The 21,303-nt window shown below is 48.3% G+C and overlaps 5 non-coding genes across 5 annotated transcripts; all 5 read left to right on the plus strand.

Moving 5' to 3' along the window:
* The first annotated feature begins 3,204 nt into the window (after positions 1 to 3,204).
* Positions 3,205 to 3,294, plus strand: trnap-ugg (transfer RNA proline (anticodon UGG)). The gene is given in 2 exon segments: positions 3,205 to 3,240; positions 3,259 to 3,294. It is a non-coding gene; the product is annotated as a tRNA-Pro (tRNA).
* A 2,742-nt stretch (positions 3,295 to 6,036) lies between these two features.
* On the plus strand, positions 6,037 to 6,126 carry trnap-ugg (transfer RNA proline (anticodon UGG)). Its single transcript is given in 2 exon segments — positions 6,037 to 6,072; positions 6,091 to 6,126. It is a non-coding gene; the product is annotated as a tRNA-Pro (tRNA).
* Positions 6,127 to 8,868: 2,742 nt separating this feature from the next.
* trnap-ugg (transfer RNA proline (anticodon UGG)) lies at positions 8,869 to 8,958 on the plus strand. The gene is given in 2 exon segments: positions 8,869 to 8,904; positions 8,923 to 8,958. It is a non-coding gene; the product is annotated as a tRNA-Pro (tRNA).
* A 2,742-nt stretch (positions 8,959 to 11,700) lies between these two features.
* On the plus strand, positions 11,701 to 11,790 carry trnap-ugg (transfer RNA proline (anticodon UGG)). The gene is given in 2 exon segments: positions 11,701 to 11,736; positions 11,755 to 11,790. It is a non-coding gene; the product is annotated as a tRNA-Pro (tRNA).
* Positions 11,791 to 14,532: 2,742 nt separating this feature from the next.
* trnap-ugg (transfer RNA proline (anticodon UGG)) lies at positions 14,533 to 14,622 on the plus strand. The gene is given in 2 exon segments: positions 14,533 to 14,568; positions 14,587 to 14,622. It is a non-coding gene; the product is annotated as a tRNA-Pro (tRNA).
* Positions 14,623 to 21,303: the final 6,681 nt, after the last annotated feature.

Genomic DNA, 21,303 nt, shown 5'->3' on the forward strand with positions numbered 1-21,303 from the left:
TCTAATCTAATCTAATCTTCAACTAAATGAATGTACATATATATATATATATATATATATCAATATGCCAATCCTTTCAATGCGACTCAGTTCCATGAAAAATTACACTTTTAATTGTGAACATGAGGAAAAAAGCAATCATTTTCCAGCGTGCAAACTGCACACGTGCCAAACTGAGGGAATACACAAGGAAAATACCTAAAAGAGAGATAGAAAGTATTTGAGCACCTTTGCAGAATCTGCTCCCTCTCTGGATTCACTCCAGTTGCTACAAATAAACCTCCCTGGGGGTCAGGCAGCCCCGCATCGGGAAGCACTGGGATGGTCAACTACGACCAGTTTACATGGAGAACACATCTCCACATTAAGCAGCCTCGAGGCAAACTTCACTTCCTTCCACTTAAAGTTCAAGACCCCTCAAAGCGAAATTCCCCAGGTAAGTTTGGAAGAATTTCTTTCAGGTGTTCACTAATCATTTCTATGAGCACTTTGTTAAAGTTTGAATATTGCGAGTTTTGATAATTAGTGATTCTGAGCGAAATCACAGTTCGAAAAACAGAATGTGGGAATTTAGACAGAGTTTATTTTTGCACAACAGGATATGACATGACAGCAGTGAAGATCTTTTGACGTCATTCTCAAACGTGCCTGCCACACGCCAGATGAAAAGCTGAATACTTCTCTGGAAAAACTGCCGAGCATTGCAGGAGAATGGCACAACGCGTGCGTGTTGGGACCATAACCCAAAAGAAAAACCATTCTCCCCTATTCATTCAACGTCGTCTTTAGCAGCTTTCCCGTATAACGGCGCTCTGTTCTGCACCTTGCCTTCTCATCCGCTTCCCAAAAGATCAAGTCTCTAAACTTCATTTGTGCAAAAATGCCCCATTTATTTTCGCAGAAAGCACCGTCGTGAAACAAGGTTGGGCTGCCTGGAGAACGAATGGGGAAGAAACCAGGCAAGTGAAATGGTGTCGACCCAGCAGAGCGAAGGTGGGCCGCATGGCGTCTATTCAGAGTGAAATCACAGTTCGACCAACAGAATGTGGGAAGTTAGAAAAAGTTTATATTTACACAGCCTCCATACGTCTGCGCAACACCATATAAGACGACAGCAGTGGAGATCTTTGACAAGAGTCTCGTCAGACGAAAGGCTAAAGGGACCTGTGGAAAACGGAACTGTGCATAAGAGCAGAGTGGCGTAGCGGGAGCGTGCTGGGCCCATAACCCAGAGGTCGATAGATCGAAACCATCCTCTGCTATTGTTCACTGTCTCCTTGAGCGACTTTCCTTGGCGATGGGACTCCGTTTGGCATCTTGCCTTTCAAAAGACTTCCTGACTGTCTGAATGCCCCGTATCATACCATATAGTATGGCGAAACTCACACCGTTCAAGTGACGGGCTTTTGGAGGTCTGAGTGGTCTTCTCCTGTTCTTCGTTGGTTTCCTATGAACTGAACCGCAAAACCACTTCTCTGAGATGCCAATGAGCTGATAAAGTTGAAACGCATGCCTTGCGGTTTCGTGCCTTCCCTGCAGTAATTCGCCACGCCGGTTCCGACGTGAATGACAAGCAGATGTTCTGGAAACTCTTTGCTGCTTGCAATTCTTGGAGCAAAGTAGAATGTATTTCACACTGAGCAAGTTTCAGCTGGCTCAGAGTCTCCAGTGTACATTGCTCTCTTTCCCGCCAGCTCAGAGAGAGAACAATAGGAGGGACAAAGGAGTGAATAACGATCCGTGTGGGAGGGTGAATAACTGTTAATGGAGAGCGTTCGTGGCTAACAATAAGTAGTGTGTCGTAGCAGACTATGTGATAACAAGGGACTCGTATGTGTGTGGTAGGGGTCAAGGATATGGGGGATTTCAGGCCCTAAAATCGTGCAACTCGATCTTGAAGACCGGAGGGCTGTAGGGTTTTGAAGTGGAATATGAGGCGTTGTTCTTCCATCTGGAGCTGAGCTTTGCTGGAGCACTGCTGCAAGCCTGAGACAGAGATTTTGGCCAGGGAACAGGGTGGCGTGTTAAAGTGGCAGGAAAGCAGAAGCTCAGGTCCGTTTTTTGCGGGCAGAACCGAGGTGTTCTGCGAAGCAGTCATCCAGATTATACTTCATGCTCGGTTGGGGACACGACACTATGAGCGGCGAATGCAGGAGACTAGGTTGCGGCAAATGTGCAGGTGAAGTGCTGCTTCACCTGGAAGGTATGTTCGAGTCTGGAAGGATATTCAGGAGGGAGCGAGTAAATTGTGCTTCTGAGTGAAATCACGGTTCGCAAAAACAGAATGTGGCAATTTAGACAGAGTTAATATTTGCTTGTGGGTGATATGTCTGCCGGTGCGTGATGGGAGCATAACCCAGAAGGGAAACCATCTTTCCTATTCACTCAATGTTGTCTTTAGCAGCTTGTTGTGCACCTCGCCTTCTCATCTGCTTTCCAAAAATCTTCGACGTAAATATTTCACATTGATATACTGGCCCAAAATGCACAGTTGAGATGACACACTCGTGGAGGTCTGCGGGGTCTTCTCCTGTTCTCTGTACCCTATGTTGAGGAGGGTAATGCTTGTCACTGGTCAGTCCGGTGTCAGAGAAAAGTTTAGAAAGAAAACGGTTTAATTTTCTGCCAGTAGAGAGGGCCCTGTTCCTGGGGACGGGCAAACGGCAGCTCAGAGACAGAATGAGAAGCAGCTGTTCATAGAGTCATAGAGATGTACAGCATGGAAACAGACCCTTCGGTCCAACCCGTCCCTGCCGACCAGATATCCCACCCCAATCTAGTCCCACCTGCCAGCACCCGGCCCATATACCTCCAAACCCTTCCTATTCATATATCCATCCAAACGCCACTTAAATGTTGCATTTGTACCAGCCTCCGCCACTTTCTCTGGCAGCTCATTCCATGCACGCACTACCCTCTGCGTGAAAATGTTGCCGCTTAGGTCTCTTTTATATCTTTCCCCTCTCACCCTAAATCTATGCCCTCTAGTTCTTGACTCCCCGACCCCAGGGAAAAGACTTTGCCTATTTATCCTATCCATGCCCCTCATAATTTTGTAAACCTCCATAAAGTCACCCTTCAGCCTCCGACGTTGCAGAGAAAACAGCCCCAGCCTGTTCAATGTCAACTATACTTCACTCTGAGCAAGACTCAGCTGGTTCAAGAGGTAGAGCGGGGGGTGGGGTGGAAGCGCGCTTGCTGTCTGGCTCGTTGGTCTAGGGGTATGATTCTCGCTTTGGGTCTTCGTCGACGTAGATTTGCGAGAGGTCCCGGGTTCAAATCCCGGACGAGCCCGCGGTTTATGCCTTGTGCAAAAGTGCCTCTTCCATTTTCTCAAAAAGTACGTTCGTTAAACGAGGTTGGGCTCCCTGGAGAACCAATGGGACAGAAAGCAGCGAAGTGTAATGATTGGAGGTTGCGGTGTTTGAGGGATGTCAGCGATGAGGGTGGATTGGAAATTTGGGATAGCTCTCTTCGGAGATCCGAAGTTTGAAATCTGGCCCCATTGAAGCTTTCCAAGTTACGCGAAGTCGAGACAGAGAAAGTAATGTAGTCAAAATGCTCCCACGCCTGAAAGGATCGGCAACGATTCGGCGGAGATTTAAAGTCATGAGGAAAAGAACCAAAAGTGACATTAGGGAGAACGCTTTCGTACAGGGAGTGATTGGGGTCAGTAAATCCCTAACTGACACTGACAAAGAGGCAGATTCATGAGACGCAAACGGGAATTCGGTGGTCATGTTTAAAGTAACAATGTGCAGAATAACATGGAGAAGGCAAGAGAATGATACGAATAGAGACCCACGTTTACTTACTGTGTCGACCCAGCAGAGCGAAGGTGGGCCGCATGGCGTCTATTCAGAGTGAAATCACAGTTCGACCAACAGAATGTGGGAAGTTAGAAAAAGTTTATATTTACACAGCCTCCATACGTCTGCGCAACACCATATAAGACGACAGCAGTGGAGATCTTTGACAACAGTCTCGTCAGACGAAAGGCTAAAGGGACCTGTGGAAAACGGAACTGTGCATAAGAGCAGAGTGGCGCAGCGGGAGCGTGCTGGGCCCATAACCCAGAGGTCGATGGATCGAAACCATCCTCTGCTATTGTTCACTGTCTCCTTGAGCGATGGGACTCCGTTTGGCATCTTGCCTTTCAAAAGACTTCCTGACTGTCTGAATGCCCCGTACCATACCATATAGTATGGCGAAACTCACACCGTTCAAGTGACGGGCTTTTGGAGGTCTGAGTGGTCTTCTCCTGTTCTTCGTTGGTTTCCTATGAACTGAACCGCAAAACCACTTCTCTGAGATGCCAATGAGCTGATAAAGTTGAAACGCATGCCTTGCGGTTTCGTGCCTTCCCTGCAGTAATTCGCCACGCCGGTTCCGACGTGAATGACAAGCAGATGTTCTGGAAACGCTTTGCTGCTTGCAATTCTTGGAGCAAAGTAGAATGTATTTCACACTGAGCAAGTTTCAGCTGGCTCAGAGTCTCCAGTGTACATTGCTCTCTTTCCCGCCAGCTCAGAGAGAGAACAATAGGAGGGACAAAGGAGTGAATAACGATCCGTGTGGGAGGGTGAATAACTGTTAATGGAGAGCGTTCGTGGCTAACAATAAGTAGTGTGTCGTAGCAGACTATGTGATAACAAGGGACTCGTATGTGTGTGGTAGGGGTCAAGGATATGGGGGATTTCAGGCCCTAAAATCGTGCAACTCGATCTTGAAGACCGGAGGGCTGTAGGGTTTTGAAGTGGAATATGAGGCGTTGTTCTTCCATCTGGAGCTGAGCTTTGCTGGAGCACTGCTGCAAGCCTGAGACAGAGATTTTGGCCAGGGAACAGGGTGGCGTGTTAAAGTGGCAGGAAAGCAGAAGCTCAGGTCCGTTTTTTGCGGGCAGAACCGAGGTGTTCTGCGAAGCAGTCATCCAGATTATACTTCATGCTCGGTTGGGGACACGACACTATGAGCGGCGAATGCAGGAGACTAGGTTGCGGCAAATGTGCAGGTGAAGTGCTGCTTCACCTGGAAGGTATGTTCGAGTCTGGAAGGATATTCAGGAGGGAGCGAGTAAATTGTGCTTCTGAGTGAAATCACGGTTCGCAAAAACAGAATGTGGCAATTTAGACAGAGTTAATATTTGCTTGTGGGTGATATGTCTGCCGGTGCGTGATGGGAGCATAACCCAGAAGGGAAACCATCTTTCCTATTCACTCAATGTTGTCTTTAGCAGCTTGTTGTGCACCTCGCCTTCTCATCTGCTTTCCAAAAATCTTCGACGTAAATATTTCACATTGATATACTGGCCCAAAATGCACAGTTGAGATGACACACTCGTGGAGGTCTGCGGGGTCTTCTCCTGTTCTCTGTACCCTATGTTGAGGAGGGTAATGCTTGTCACTGGTCAGTCCGGTGTCAGAGAAAAGTTTAGAAAGAAAACGGTTTAATTTTCTGCCAGTAGAGAGGGCCCTGTTCCTGGGGACGGGCAAACGGCAGCTCAGAGACAGAATGAGAAGCAGCTGTTCATAGAGTCATAGAGATGTACAGCATGGAAACAGACCCTTCGGTCCAACCCGTCCATGCCGACCAGATATCCCACCCCAATCTAGTCCCACCTGCCAGCACCCGGCCCATATACCTCCAAACCCTTCCTATTCATATATCCATCCAAACGCCACTTAAATGTTGCATTTGTACCAGCCTCCGCCACTTTCTCTGGCAGCTCATTCCATGCACGCACTACCCTCTGCGTGAAAATGTTGCCGCTTAGGTCTCTTTTATATCTTTCCCCTCTCACCCTAAATCTATGCCCTCTAGTTCTTGACTCCCCGACCCCAGGGAAAAGACTTTGCCTATTTATCCTATCCATGCCCCTCATAATTTTGTAAACCTCCATAAAGTCACCCTTCAGCCTCCGACGTTGCAGAGAAAACAGCCCCAGCCTGTTCAATGTCAACTATACTTCACTCTGAGCAAGACTCAGCTGGTTCAAGAGGTAGAGCGGGGGGTGGGGTGGAAGCGCGCTTGCTGTCTGGCTCGTTGGTCTAGGGGTATGATTCTCGCTTTGGGTCTTCGTCGACGTAGATTTGCGAGAGGTCCCGGGTTCAAATCCCGGACGAGCCCGCGGTTTATGCCTTGTGCAAAAGTGCCTCTTCCATTTTCTCAAAAAGTACGTTCGTTAAACGAGGTTGGGCTCCCTGGAGAACCAATGGGACAGAAAGCAGCGAAGTGTAATGATTGGAGGTTGCGGTGTTTGAGGGATGTCAGCGATGAGGGTGGATTGGAAATTTGGGATAGCTCTCTTCGGAGATCCGAAGTTTGAAATCTGGCCCCATTGAAGCTTTCCAAGTTACGCGAAGTCGAGACAGAGAAAGTAATGTAGTCAAAATGCTCCCACGCCTGAAAGGATCGGCAACGATTCGGCGGAGATTTAAAGTCATGAGGAAAAGAACCAAAAGTGACATTAGGGAGAACGCTTTCGTACAGGGAGTGATTGGGGTCAGTAAATCCCTAACTGACACTGACAAAGAGGCAGATTCATGAGACGCAAACGGGAATTCGGTGGTCATGTTTAAAGTAACAATGTGCAGAATAACATGGAGAAGGCAAGAGAATGATACGAATAGAGACCCACGTTTACTTACTGTGTCGACCCAGCAGAGCGAAGGTGGGCCGCATGGCGTCTATTCAGAGTGAAATCACAGTTCGACCAACAGAATGTGGGAAGTTAGAAAAAGTTTATATTTACACAGCCTCCATACGTCTGCGCAACACCATATAAGACGACAGCAGTGGAGATCTTTGACAACAGTCTCGTCAGACGAAAGGCTAAAGGGACCTGTGGAAAACGGAACTGTGCATAAGAGCAGAGTGGCGCAGCGGGAGCGTGCTGGGCCCATAACCCAGAGGTCGATGGATCGAAACCATCCTCTGCTATTGTTCACTGTCTCCTTGAGCGATGGGACTCCGTTTGGCATCTTGCCTTTCAAAAGACTTCCTGACTGTCTGAATGCCCCGTACCATACCATATAGTATGGCGAAACTCACACCGTTCAAGTGACGGGCTTTTGGAGGTCTGAGTGGTCTTCTCCTGTTCTTCGTTGGTTTCCTATGAACTGAACCGCAAAACCACTTCTCTGAGATGCCAATGAGCTGATAAAGTTGAAACGCATGCCTTGCGGTTTCGTGCCTTCCCTGCAGTAATTCGCCACGCCGGTTCCGACGTGAATGACAAGCAGATGTTCTGGAAACTCTTTGCTGCTTGCAATTCTTGGAGCAAAGTAGAATGTATTTCACACTGAGCAAGTTTCAGCTGGCTCAGAGTCTCCAGTGTACATTGCTCTCTTTCCCGCCAGCTCAGAGAGAGAACAATAGGAGGGACAAAGGAGTGAATAACGATCCGTGTGGGAGGGTGAATAACTGTTAATGGAGAGCGTTCGTGGCTAACAATAAGTAGTGTGTCGTAGCAGACTATGTGATAACAAGGGACTCGTATGTGTGTGGTAGGGGTCAAGGATATGGGGGATTTCAGGCCCTAAAATCGTGCAACTCGATCTTGAAGACCGGAGGGCTGTAGGGTTTTGAAGTGGAATATGAGGCGTTGTTCTTCCATCTGGAGCTGAGCTTTGCTGGAGCACTGCTGCAAGCCTGAGACAGAGATTTTGGCCAGGGAACAGGGTGGCGTGTTAAAGTGGCAGGAAAGCAGAAGCTCAGGTCCGTTTTTTGCGGGCAGAACCGAGGTGTTCTGCGAAGCAGTCATCCAGATTATACTTCATGCTCGGTTGGGGACACGACACTATGAGCGGCGAATGCAGGAGACTAGGTTGCGGCAAATGTGCAGGTGAAGTGCTGCTTCACCTGGAAGGTATGTTCGAGTCTGGAAGGATATTCAGGAGGGAGCGAGTAAATTGTGCTTCTGAGTGAAATCACGGTTCGCAAAAACAGAATGTGGCAATTTAGACAGAGTTAATATTTGCTTGTGGGTGATATGTCTGCCGGTGCGTGATGGGAGCATAACCCAGAAGGGAAACCATCTTTCCTATTCACTCAATGTTGTCTTTAGCAGCTTGTTGTGCACCTCGCCTTCTCATCTGCTTTCCAAAAATCTTCGACGTAAATATTTCACATTGATATACTGGCCCAAAATGCACAGTTGAGATGACACACTCGTGGAGGTCTGCGGGGTCTTCTCCTGTTCTCTGTACCCTATGTTGAGGAGGGTAATGCTTGTCACTGGTCAGTCCGGTGTCAGAGAAAAGTTTAGAAAGAAAACGGTTTAATTTTCTGCCAGTAGAGAGGGCCCTGTTCCTGGGGACGGGCAAACGGCAGCTCAGAGACAGAATGAGAAGCAGCTGTTCATAGAGTCATAGAGATGTACAGCATGGAAACAGACCCTTCGGTCCAACCCGTCCATGCCGACCAGATATCCCACCCCAATCTAGTCCCACCTGCCAGCACCCGGCCCATATACCTCCAAACCCTTCCTATTCATATATCCATCCAAACGCCACTTAAATGTTGCATTTGTACCAGCCTCCGCCACTTTCTCTGGCAGCTCATTCCATGCACGCACTACCCTCTGCGTGAAAATGTTGCCGCTTAGGTCTCTTTTATATCTTTCCCCTCTCACCCTAAATCTATGCCCTCTAGTTCTTGACTCCCCGACCCCAGGGAAAAGACTTTGCCTATTTATCCTATCCATGCCCCTCATAATTTTGTAAACCTCCATAAAGTCACCCTTCAGCCTCCGACGTTGCAGAGAAAACAGCCCCAGCCTGTTCAATGTCAACTATACTTCACTCTGAGCAAGACTCAGCTGGTTCAAGAGGTAGAGCGGGGGGTGGGGTGGAAGCGCGCTTGCTGTCTGGCTCGTTGGTCTAGGGGTATGATTCTCGCTTTGGGTCTTCGTCGACGTAGATTTGCGAGAGGTCCCGGGTTCAAATCCCGGACGAGCCCGCGGTTTATGCCTTGTGCAAAAGTGCCTCTTCCATTTTCTCAAAAAGTACGTTCGTTAAACGAGGTTGGGCTCCCTGGAGAACCAATGGGACAGAAAGCAGCGAAGTGTAATGATTGGAGGTTGCGGTGTTTGAGGGATGTCAGCGATGAGGGTGGATTGGAAATTTGGGATAGCTCTCTTCGGAGATCCGAAGTTTGAAATCTGGCCCCATTGAAGCTTTCCAAGTTACGCGAAGTCGAGACAGAGAAAGTAATGTAGTCAAAATGCTCCCACGCCTGAAAGGATCGGCAACGATTCGGCGGAGATTTAAAGTCATGAGGAAAAGAACCAAAAGTGACATTAGGGAGAACGCTTTCGTACAGGGAGTGATTGGGGTCAGTAAATCCCTAACTGACACTGACAAAGAGGCAGATTCATGAGACGCAAACGGGAATTCGGTGGTCATGTTTAAAGTAACAATGTGCAGAATAACATGGAGAAGGCAAGAGAATGATACGAATAGAGACCCACGTTTACTTACTGTGTCGACCCAGCAGAGCGAAGGTGGGCCGCATGGCGTCTATTCAGAGTGAAATCACAGTTCGACCAACAGAATGTGGGAAGTTAGAAAAAGTTTATATTTACACAGCCTCCATACGTCTGCGCAACACCATATAAGACGACAGCAGTGGAGATCTTTGACAACAGTCTCGTCAGACGAAAGGCTAAAGGGACCTGTGGAAAACGGAACTGTGCATAAGAGCAGAGTGGCGCAGCGGGAGCGTGCTGGGCCCATAACCCAGAGGTCGATGGATCGAAACCATCCTCTGCTATTGTTCACTGTCTCCTTGAGCGATGGGACACCGTTTGGCATCTTGCCTTTCAAAAGACTTCCTGACTGTCTGAATGCCCCGTACCATACCATATAGTATGGCGAAACTCACACCGTTCAAGTGACGGGCTTTTGGAGGTCTGAGTGGTCTTCTCCTGTTCTTCGTTGGTTTCCTATGAACTGAACCGCAAAACCACTTCTCTGAGATGCCAATGAGCTGATAAAGTTGAAACGCATGCCTTGCGGTTTCGTGCCTTCCCTGCAGTAATTCGCCACGCCGGTTCCGACGTGAATGACAAGCAGATGTTCTGGAAACTCTTTGCTGCTTGCAATTCTTGGAGCAAAGTAGAATGTATTTCACACTGAGCAAGTTTCAGCTGGCTCAGAGTCTCCAGTGTACATTGCTCTCTTTCCCGCCAGCTCAGAGAGAGAACAATAGGAGGGACAAAGGAGTGAATAACGATCCGTGTGGGAGGGTGAATAACTGTTAATGGAGAGCGTTCGTGGCTAACAATAAGTAGTGTGTCGTAGCAGACTATGTGATAACAAGGGACTCGTATGTGTGTGGTAGGGGTCAAGGATATGGGGGATTTCAGGCCCTAAAATCGTGCAACTCGATCTTGAAGACCGGAGGGCTGTAGGGTTTTGAAGTGGAATATGAGGCGTTGTTCTTCCATCTGGAGCTGAGCTTTGCTGGAGCACTGCTGCAAGCCTGAGACAGAGATTTTGGCCAGGGAACAGGGTGGCGTGTTAAAGTGGCAGGAAAGCAGAAGCTCAGGTCCGTTTTTTGCGGGCAGAACCGAGGTGTTCTGCGAAGCAGTCATCCAGATTATACTTCATGCTCGGTTGGGGACACGACACTATGAGCGGCGAATGCAGGAGACTAGGTTGCGGCAAATGTGCAGGTGAAGTGCTGCTTCACCTGGAAGGTATGTTCGAGTCTGGAAGGATATTCAGGAGGGAGCGAGTAAATTGTGCTTCTGAGTGAAATCACGGTTCGCAAAAACAGAATGTGGCAATTTAGACAGAGTTAATATTTGCTTGTGGGTGATATGTCTGCCGGTGCGTGATGGGAGCATAACCCAGAAGGGAAACCATCTTTCCTATTCACTCAATGTTGTCTTTAGCAGCTTGTTGTGCACCTCGCCTTCTCATCTGCTTTCCAAAAATCTTCGACGTAAATATTTCACATTGATATACTGGCCCAAAATGCACAGTTGAGATGACACACTCGTGGAGGTCTGCGGGGTCTTCTCCTGTTCTCTGTACCCTATGTTGAGGAGGGTAATGCTTGTCACTGGTCAGTCCGGTGTCAGAGAAAAGTTTAGAAAGAAAACGGTTTAATTTTCTGCCAGTAGAGAGGGCCCTGTTCCTGGGGACGGGCAAACGGCAGCTCAGAGACAGAATGAGAAGCAGCTGTTCATAGAGTCATAGAGATGTACAGCATGGAAACAGACCCTTCGGTCCAACCCGTCCATGCCGACCAGATATCCCACCCCAATCTAGTCCCACCTGCCAGCACCCGGCCCATATACCTCCAAACCCTTCCTATTCATATATCCATCCAAACGCCACTTAAATGTTGCATTTGTACCAGCCTCCGCCACTTTCTCTGGCAGCTCATTCCATGCACGCACTACCCTCTGCGTGAAAATGTTGCCGCTTAGGTCTCTTTTATATCTTTCCCCTCTCACCCTAAATCTATGCCCTCTAGTTCTTGACTCCCCGACCCCAGGGAAAAGACTTTGCCTATTTATCCTATCCATGCCCCTCATAATTTTGTAAACCTCCATAAAGTCACCCTTCAGCCTCCGACGTTGCAGAGAAAACAGCCCCAGCCTGTTCAATGTCAACTATACTTCACTCTGAGCAAGACTCAGCTGGTTCAAGAGGTAGAGCGGGGGGTGGGGTGGAAGCGCGCTTGCTGTCTGGCTCGTTGGTCTAGGGGTATGATTCTCGCTTTGGGTCTTCGTCGACGTAGATTTGCGAGAGGTCCCGGGTTCAAATCCCGGACGAGCCCGCGGTTTATGCCTTGTGCAAAAGTGCCTCTTCCATTTTCTCAAAAAGTACGTTCGTTAAACGAGGTTGGGCTCCCTGGAGAACCAATGGGACAGAAAGCAGCGAAGTGTAATGATTGGAGGTTGCGGTGTTTGAGGGATGTCAGCGATGAGGGTGGATTGGAAATTTGGGATAGCTCTCTTCGGAGATCCGAAGTTTGAAATCTGGCCCCATTGAAGCTTTCCAAGTTACGCGAAGTCGAGACAGAGAAAGTAATGTAGTCAAAATGCTCCCACGCCTGAAAGGATCGGCAACGATTCGGCGGAGATTTAAAGTCATGAGGAAAAGAACCAAAAGTGACATTAGGGAGAACGCTTTCGTACAGGGAGTGATTGGGGTCAGTAAATCCCTAACTGACACTGACAAAGAGGCAGATTCATGAGACGCAAACGGGAATTCGGTGGTCATGTTTAAAGTAACAATGTGCAGAATAACATGGAGAAGGCAAGAGAATGATACGAATAGAGACCCACGTTTACTTACTGTGTCGACCCAGCAGAGCGAAGGTGGGCCGCATGGCGTCTATTCAGAGTGAAATCACAGTTCGACCAACAGAATGTGGGAAGTTAGAAAAAGTTTATATTTACACAGCCTCCATACGTCTGCGCAACACCATATAAGACGACAGCAGTGGAGATCTTTGACAACAGTCTCGTCAGACGAAAGGCTAAAGGGACCTGTGGAAAACGGAACTGTGCATAAGAGCAGAGTGGCGCAGCGGGAGCGTGCTGGGCCCATAACCCAGAGGTCGATGGATCGAAACCATCCTCTGCTATTGTTCACTGTCTCCTTGAGCGATGGGACTCCGTTTGGCATCTTGCCTTTCAAAAGACTTCCTGACTGTCTGAATGCCCCGTATCATACCATATAGTATGGCGAAACTCACACCGTTCAAGTGACGGGCTTTTGGAGGTCTGAGTGGTCTTCTCCTGTTCTTCGTTGGTTTCCTATGAACTGAACCGCAAAACCACTTCTCTGAGATGCCAATGAGCTGATAAAGTTGAAACGCATACCTTGCGGTTTCGTGCCTTCCCTGCAGTAATTCGCCACGCCGGTTCCGACGTGAATGACAAGCAGATGTTCTGGAAACTCTTTGCTGCTTGCAATTCTTGGAGCAAAGTAGAATGTATTTCACACTGAGCAAGTTTCAGCTGGCTCAGAGTCTCCAGTGTACATTGCTCTCTTTCCCGCCAGCTCAGAGAGAGAACAATAGGAGGGACAAAGGAGTGAATAACGATCCGTGTGGGAGGGTGAATAACTGTTAATGGAGAGCGTTCGTGGCTAACAATAAGTAGTGTGTCGTAGCAGACTATGTGATAACAAGGGACTCGTATGTGTGTGGTAGGGGTCAAGGATATGGGGGATTTCAGGCCCTAAAATCGTGCAACTCGATCTTGAAGACCGGAGGGCTGTAGGGTTTTGAAGTGGAATATGAGGCGTTGTTCTTCCATCTGGAGCTGAGCTTTGCTGGAGCACTGCTGCAAGCCTGAGACAGAGATTTTGGCCAGGGAACAGGGTGGCGTGTTAAAGTGGCAGGAAAGCAGAAGCTCAGGTCCGTTTTTTGCGGGCAGAACCGAGGTGTTCTGCGAAGCAGTCATCCAGATTATACTTCATGCTCGGTTGGGGACACGACACTATGAGCGGCGAATGCAGGAGACTAGGTTGCGGCAAATGTGCAGGTGAAGTGCTGCTTCACCTGGAAGGTATGTTCGAGTCTGGAAGGATATTCAGGAGGGAGCGAGTAAATTGTGCTTCTGAGTGAAATCACGGTTCGCAAAAACAGAATGTGGCAATTTAGACAGAGTTAATATTTGCTTGTGGGTGATATGTCTGCCGGTGCGTGATGGGAGCATAACCCAGAAGGGAAACCATCTTTCCTATTCACTCAATGTTGTCTTTAGCAGCTTGTTGTGCACCTCGCCTTCTCATCTGCTTTCCAAAAATCTTCGACGTAAATATTTCACATTGATATACTGGCCCAAAATGCACAGTTGAGATGACACACTCGTGGAGGTCTGCGGGGTCTTCTCCTGTTCTCTGTACCCTATGTTGAGGAGGGTAATGCTTGTCACTGGTCAGTCCGGTGTCAGAGAAAAGTTTAGAAAGAAAACGGTTTAATTTTCTGCCAGTAGAGAGGGCCCTGTTCCTGGGGACGGGCAAACGGCAGCTCAGAGACAGAATGAGAAGCAGCTGTTCATAGAGTCATAGAGATGTACAGCATGGAAACAGACCCTTCGGTCCAACCCGTCCATGCCGACCAGATATCCCACCCCAATCTAGTCCCACCTGCCAGCACCCGGCCCATATACCTCCAAACCCTTCCTATTCATATATCCATCCAAACGCCACTTAAATGTTGCATTTGTACCAGCCTCCGCCACTTTCTCTGGCAGCTCATTCCATGCACGCACTACCCTCTGCGTGAAAATGTTGCCGCTTAGGTCTCTTTTATATCTTTCCCCTCTCACCCTAAATCTATGCCCTCTAGTTCTTGACTCCCCGACCCCAGGGAAAAGACTTTGCCTATTTATCCTATCCATGCCCCTCATAATTTTGTAAACCTCCATAAAGTCACCCTTCAGCCTCCGACGTTGCAGAGAAAACAGCCCCAGCCTGTTCAATGTCAACTATACTTCACTCTGAGCAAGACTCAGCTGGTTCAAGAGGTAGAGCGGGGGGTGGGGTGGAAGCGCGCTTGCTGTCTGGCTCGTTGGTCTAGGGGTATGATTCTCGCTTTGGGTCTTCGTCGACGTAGATTTGCGAGAGGTCCCGGGTTCAAATCCCGGACGAGCCCGCGGTTTATGCCTTGTGCAAAAGTGCCTCTTCCATTTTCTCAAAAAGTACGTTCGTTAAACGAGGTTGGGCTCCCTGGAGAACCAATGGGACAGAAAGCAGCGAAGTGTAATGATTGGAGGTTGCGGTGTTTGAGGGATGTCAGCGATGAGGGTGGATTGGAAATTTGGGATAGCTCTCTTCGGAGATCCGAAGTTTGAAATCTGGCCCCATTGAAGCTTTCCAAGTTACGCGAAGTCGAGACAGAGAAAGTAATGTAGTCAAAATGCTCCCACGCCTGAAAGGATCGGCAACGATTCGGCGGAGATTTAAAGTCATGAGGAAAAGAACCAAAAGTGACATTAGGGAGAACGCTTTCGTACAGGGAGTGATTGGGGTCAGTAAATCCCTAACTGACACTGACAAAGAGGCAGATTCATGAGACGCAAACGGGAATTCGGTGGTCATGTTTAAAGTAACAATGTGCAGAATAACATGGAGAAGGCAAGAGAATGATACGAATAGAGACCCACGTTTACTTACTGTGTCGACCCAGCAGAGCGAAGGTGGGCCGCATGGCGTCTATTCAGAGTGAAATCACAGTTCGACCAACAGAATGTGGGAAGTTAGAAAAAGTTTATATTTACACAGCCTCCATACGTCTGCGCAACACCATATAAGACGACAGCAGTGGAGATCTTTGACAACAGTCTCGTCAGACGAAAGGCTAAAGGGACCTGTGGAAAACGGAACTGTGCATAAGAGCAGAGTGGCGCAGCGGGAGCGTGCTGGGCCCATAACCCAGAGGTCGATGGATCGAAACCATCCTCTGCTATTGTTCACTGTCTCCTTGAGCGATGGGACTCCGTTTGGCATCTTGCCTTTCAAAAGACTTCCTGACTGTCTGAATGCCCCGTATCATACCATATAGTATGGCGAAACTCACACCGTTCAAGTGACGGGCTTTTGGAGGTCTGAGTGGTCTTCTCCTGTTCTTCGTTGGTTTCCTATGAACTGAACCGCAAAACCACTTCTCTGAGATGCCAATGAGCTGATAAAGTTGAAACGCATGCCTTGCGGTTTCGTGCCTTCCCTGCAGTAATTCGCCACGCCGGTTCCGACGTGAATGACAAGCAGATGTTCTGGAAACTCTTTGCTGCTTGCAATTCTTGGAGCAAAGTAGAATGTATTTCACACTGAGCAAGTTTCAGCTGGCTCAGAGTCTCCAGTGTACATTGCTCTCTTTCCCGCCAGCTCAGAGAGAGAACAATAGGAGGGACAAAGGAGTGAATAACGATCCGTGTGGGAGGGTGAATAACTGTTAATGGAGAGCGTTCGTGGCTAACAATAAGTAGTGTGTCGTAGCAGACTATGTGATAACAAGGGGCTCGTATGTGTGTGGTAGGGGTCAAGGATATGGGGGATTTCAGGCCCTTCTCCTGTTCTCTGTCCCCTATGTTGAGGAGGGCAATGCTTGTCACTGGTCACTCTGTTGTCAGCTGATAAAGCTGAAACGCATGCCTTGTGGTTTCCTGCCTTCCCTGCAGTAATTCGCCACGCCGGTTCGTACGTGAATGACAACATGATCAGCATGTCAGTAACTGTGTCACCATTCAGACACAGTCCCTTAGTATTCGGACAGATATCACTGATTGTGAATCACCTCAGAGAGAGACAAGTGGCAGAGAGTCGCCGTGGACACGATGGGCTGGACCGCCTCTGTCGGCGGGAGAACGATGGTACGTGTTTATGCCGTCCCACTGCCTGTCTCTGGGACAGAGAGGCTGAGGGAGCGACAATGGTTCATTTAACCGTCCCTTCCGTGTTGGACTGTCTGCAGTCCCGCAGCTCAGGGCCGTGGGGATGACTCTCAGTGAGTGAAGGTTTCACTCGGATTCTCTTCATCTGGGACACTTGGGGCTCAGATGTTAACTGCTGCGCGGTCGCAGCGATGAAAGCGATGCCCACTTTGCGAAAGATTTTCTGTAAGATTGCTGCGTGAAGACGAATTTTGAACACCAAGCAGACTGCACAACAATGTACTCATATGAATCTATTTGAGGGAAGAGTCCTCGGTGTCCATTTCTCTCTGCCCCGCCAGCACAGCATCTTTCTATCTCTCCGATAACAGACGTTTGGAGGAAATTCACAATCAAAGTTACTCACTTCCCACTCATTAGATTACTTACAGTGTGGAAACAGGCCCTTCGGCCCAACAAGTCCACACTGACCCGCCGAAGTCCAACTCACCCATACCCCTACATTTACCCCTTACCTAACACAACGGGGAATTTAGCATGGCCAATTCACCTGACCTGCACATCTTTGGACTGTGGGAAGAAACCGGAGCACCCGGAGGAAACCCACGCAGACATGGGGAGAACCTGCAAACTCCACACAGTCAGTCGCCTGAGGCGGGAATTTAAGCCAGGTCTCTGGCGCTGTGAGGCAGCAGTGCTAACCACTGTGCCACCGTGCCGCCCACAAAGTGTAAGTGATACCTCTCACCCCAAGGGATTGGGAGTTAAAAAGCAGAAGAGCGAATGGACTCTTCCCTCCCTCCAGAAAAGCGGACAAGTAGAAACAAATTGGTTTAATTATCCGCCAGTGGAGGTAGACCATTTCCTGGGGATGAGACAAACATCAGCGCCCCGGGGACAGCATGACAAGCAGATGTTCTGGAAACACTTTGCTGCTTGCAATTCTTGGAGCAATGTGGAGTGTATTTCACACTGAGCAAGTTTCAGCTGGCTCAGAGTCTCTAGTGTACATTGTTCTCTGAGTTTATATTTGCACATCAGCGACATGTCTGCACAACAGCACATGACACTACAGCAGTGAAGATCTTTTGATGACATTCTCGAACATGCAAGTCGCACGCCAGATGGAAAGCTGAATACTTCTCTGGAAAAGCTACCGTGCAATGCAGGAGAATGGCACAACGGGTGCATGCTGGGATCATAACCCAGAAGCGAAACCATTTTCTCCGACTCACTTAATGTCTTTAGTAGCTTTCCCGTATAACGGCGCCCTGTTCTTTTCCTTGCCATGTCATTTGTTTCCCAAAACTTCGGGTATCTGAGCTCAATATATCACATCGATCCACAAGTCAAATTTACACAGTTGCGCTGGCACCCTTGTGGAGCTCTGAGTTGTCTTGTCCTGTTCTCTGTCGGTGTGTCCTGATCTCGTGTGAAACCTCTGCTCTCAGATGGCAATGAACCGGTGAAGTTGAAACACATGACTTGCTGTTTTAGTCCATTTCCTACAGTAACGAAACCAACGGTGTAATAAAAGACTTCCTGCAGGATTGTTGTGTTAAGACAAATTCTGAACACCAAGCAGGCTGCACAAAAATGTACCCATATCAATTTACCTGAGGGAAGAGTCTCCAGTGTCCATTTCTCTCTGTCCCGACAGCACAGCATCTTTCTATCTCTCCGTTAACAGGACCTTTGGAACAAGTTCAAAGTTGCCCATTTCCTACGCATGACTGTAACTGACTTCTCCTGCCTCACGTAATAGTGTGAGAGAGCAGAAGAGTGAATGGGCTCTGCCTTCCACCAGCACAGCTTGCAAGTAGAAACGAAATGGTTCAATTATCCACCAGTGGAGAGAGCCCGGTCCCTGGGGACGGGACAAACAGCAGCGTCCTGGGAGCAGGGAGACAGATTGAGAAGCAGATGTTCTTGAAACTCTTCCCTACTTGCAATTCTGGGAGCAATGTACAAAGTATTTCGTACTGAGCAAGTCTCAGCTGCTTCCGGAGGTGGCTGCACCCATGGCTGGTGGCTCGTTAGTCTGGGATATGATTCTAGCTTTGGGTCTTCGAGCATATGCAGCCGTGTGAGAATTCCCGGGTTCCAATCCCAGGCGAACCATCATTCCTTAAATTGACCTGAGCAAAATTACCTGATGAATTTTCTCAAAAAGCCGCTTAATTAAATAAGAGCGGACTGCCTGAATTAGGGACGGCGCAGAGCTGCCATTGCAGTGAACACGGCGAAGGGAAACACTTGTTCAAAGTGAAAACAAGTATTGCAGATTTTTCGTCCGCGCAATCCGAGTCTGAATGAATCCTCCACCTGTATTACGCTCAATTCTGAGGGTGATACTTCAGGAAGCGGGGAAGTGAAGTGATTGCAGACAGCGCTGAACAGGTACCGTTCTGAGGAATGTCAGCAATGAAGGGAGATTGGAAGGTTTGGGGCAGCTCTCGTTGGAGAACAGAGGGCTGAAAGCTGGTCTGATTGAAGTTTCCACGTCATGAGGGTTTTAGACAGAGGAAATAATGCAGTGAAAATGCTCCCAGGCCTGAAAGGATCGAGAATGATTTGGCAGAGATTTAAAATCATCAGGAAAATAAGTAAAAGTGACATTAGGAAGACCGTTTTCGCACAGGGAGTGGGGTCAGTAAGTCGCTGTCTGACAGTGACAAAGAGGTAGATTCAATGGACACAAAAGGGAATTCGGTGGGCATGTTCAATGTAACAATGTGCAGATTTACAGGGAGAAGTCGACAGAATGAGACACTTATTTACATATTGTGTTGAGCCAGCAGAGCTATGGTGGACTGCATGGCCTCAGTCTGCGCTGTCCCACATTTCGTGATTCTGAGTGAAATCGGAGTTGGGCCAACAGAACGTAGGAAATTTGACAACGGATATATTCTGCCCACCAGGATACTCCATCACAGCAATGAAGGTGTTTTGACATCATTCTCGAAGGTACATGCCACAATGCAGATTCAAAACCGAGTATTCCTTTGAATCACGGAGTAATTTGTTTACAGTTATTCAGTTGAGTTGAGCGGAGTTGCGCATTGGGAGCCTCTCCAGTTGATAGGTCGAAGCCGTTTTCTCCTGTGTGATAGTCCCACCAGCACTCCAATTTGCTGTGCTTCCAGTCAGTAGATGCAGCTCACTATCCCATACTGATACACGGGCCACGATGACCCAGCTGTGGTGACAAGCTTGTGAAGGTCTGAGTGCTCTTCTCGTGTTCTCTGTCGGCCTGTTATGATCCGAATCATCAAACCTCTCTTCTCCGAGATAGGAATAAACTGGTGAAGGTGAAACACATCAGTTGCGGTGTGTCCCATGTGCAGGAGGCCCTGCAGTAATTCCCCACGCTGTTTCACACAGCAGCATCCTCTCGGTGAATTACACTTGGGAAAAAAAAAGGTTGAACCAAATCAGTGTCCGCCACTGGATTTTACTGACACCGTTTATAAAATTCAGGCTCACCGTTAATTTGGAGAGGGGATGCCCGACTGTAGTTTCCGCTCCTCCTGTTGAATAAAGATAATTTTAACTGTGTCCAGTGAGAGAAAAGGATTTGCCGTTGGTGGGAAACACTTCTATCTGAACCCGCTGTCACTCTGCTATAACAGGATGCGCTGGGACCTCCTGATAGATTGAAACACAAAGCTGGGAATCTCTAGATTATGTTGTGGAAGTATCGGTATAACTGAACGAAGCGGCTGTGTGTTTAAATCCCGTGATCAACAGTTTGTGTTTTACTTCTCACATTGCGGGGAGCTGAGCATTTACCCAAACAATGGGCACACCACCTCCCTGACACAGTGTTCACAAATCAAACTGACAGCAAAGCTTCACGTGTGTGATCGAAAGTTTCCGGAAAGAAGTAAATGCACTCCTTCCTTGGTTTGAAACCCTGAGCCTGACGTGACTTGAACACGTGAGTCAGACGCGCTACCATTGCGCCACAAGCTCGCAGAGAGTTACGGGTCTCTATTCATGATTAAAGGAAGTGATCGCACTGCAATGATTTTACGTTATGTGTAACAACGGACATCAACAGTTCATGTCTGGTCTGTCTCTCCCCTCTCTCTCTCTCTGTCTCTCGAAACAATTTGCAACTCTCTCTCAATAAAAAGCTGAAAGAACTGTGGATGCTGTATATCAGAAACAATAAAAAGAACTGATGGTGATTGGGAAATTGTCGGTTTATATGCAGGAGATATTGTGGGAGGAAGGCGGACGCAGGAAATGATAGACCAGGACAGAGCCCAAAGCGAGGGAAGAACTGTTGGACAGGAAAGGGAGTTGATAACGATCTGCGTGGAAGGGTGAATGGAGACTGTTCGTGGCTAAGAATAGGTAGTGTGTAATGACAGACTATGTGATAACAAGGCTTAGTGTGTGTGGTAGGGACGAGGATACTATGGAGTTCAGGCCCTAGAATTATTGAATTCGATATTGGGACTGGAGGGATGTATGGTCCCCAAGTGCAATATTCGGTGCTCTTCGTTCTGCTGGTGCTGAGCTTCGCTGGGACAATACAGCAAACCTGAGACAGAGATGTTGGCCAGCGAACAGGGTGGGGTGTGGAATTGGCAGGAAACTGGAAGCTCATGGTCTTTTTTGCGGACAGAACGTAGATGTTCTGCGAAGCACTCAACCAATGTAGACGAGACCACATTGTGAGCAGCAAATGCAGTAGACTGGGTTGTGGGTAGTGCGGGTAAAGTGCCGCTTCACCTGGAAGGTACGTTTGGGCCCTTGGATAGTGAGGAGGGAATAGGTAAATGGGCTGGTGTCACACATTCGGTAGTTGCAGGGGAAAGTGCCGTTGGACTATTGGGGTGGGAATGGGGGTAGGGTTGATGGGAATGAAGGAAGAGTGGAACCAAGGTATAACTCCTGCCCATTTACCTATCTGCCAAATAGAAGAATTTGTT

Source organism: Chiloscyllium plagiosum, unplaced genomic scaffold, assembly GCF_037043375.1.
Source record: "Chiloscyllium plagiosum isolate Xiang-an unplaced genomic scaffold, Cpla_swu_hap1 HiC_scaffold_27, whole genome shotgun sequence".
Taxonomy (NCBI): domain Eukaryota; kingdom Metazoa; phylum Chordata; class Chondrichthyes; order Orectolobiformes; family Hemiscylliidae; genus Chiloscyllium; species Chiloscyllium plagiosum.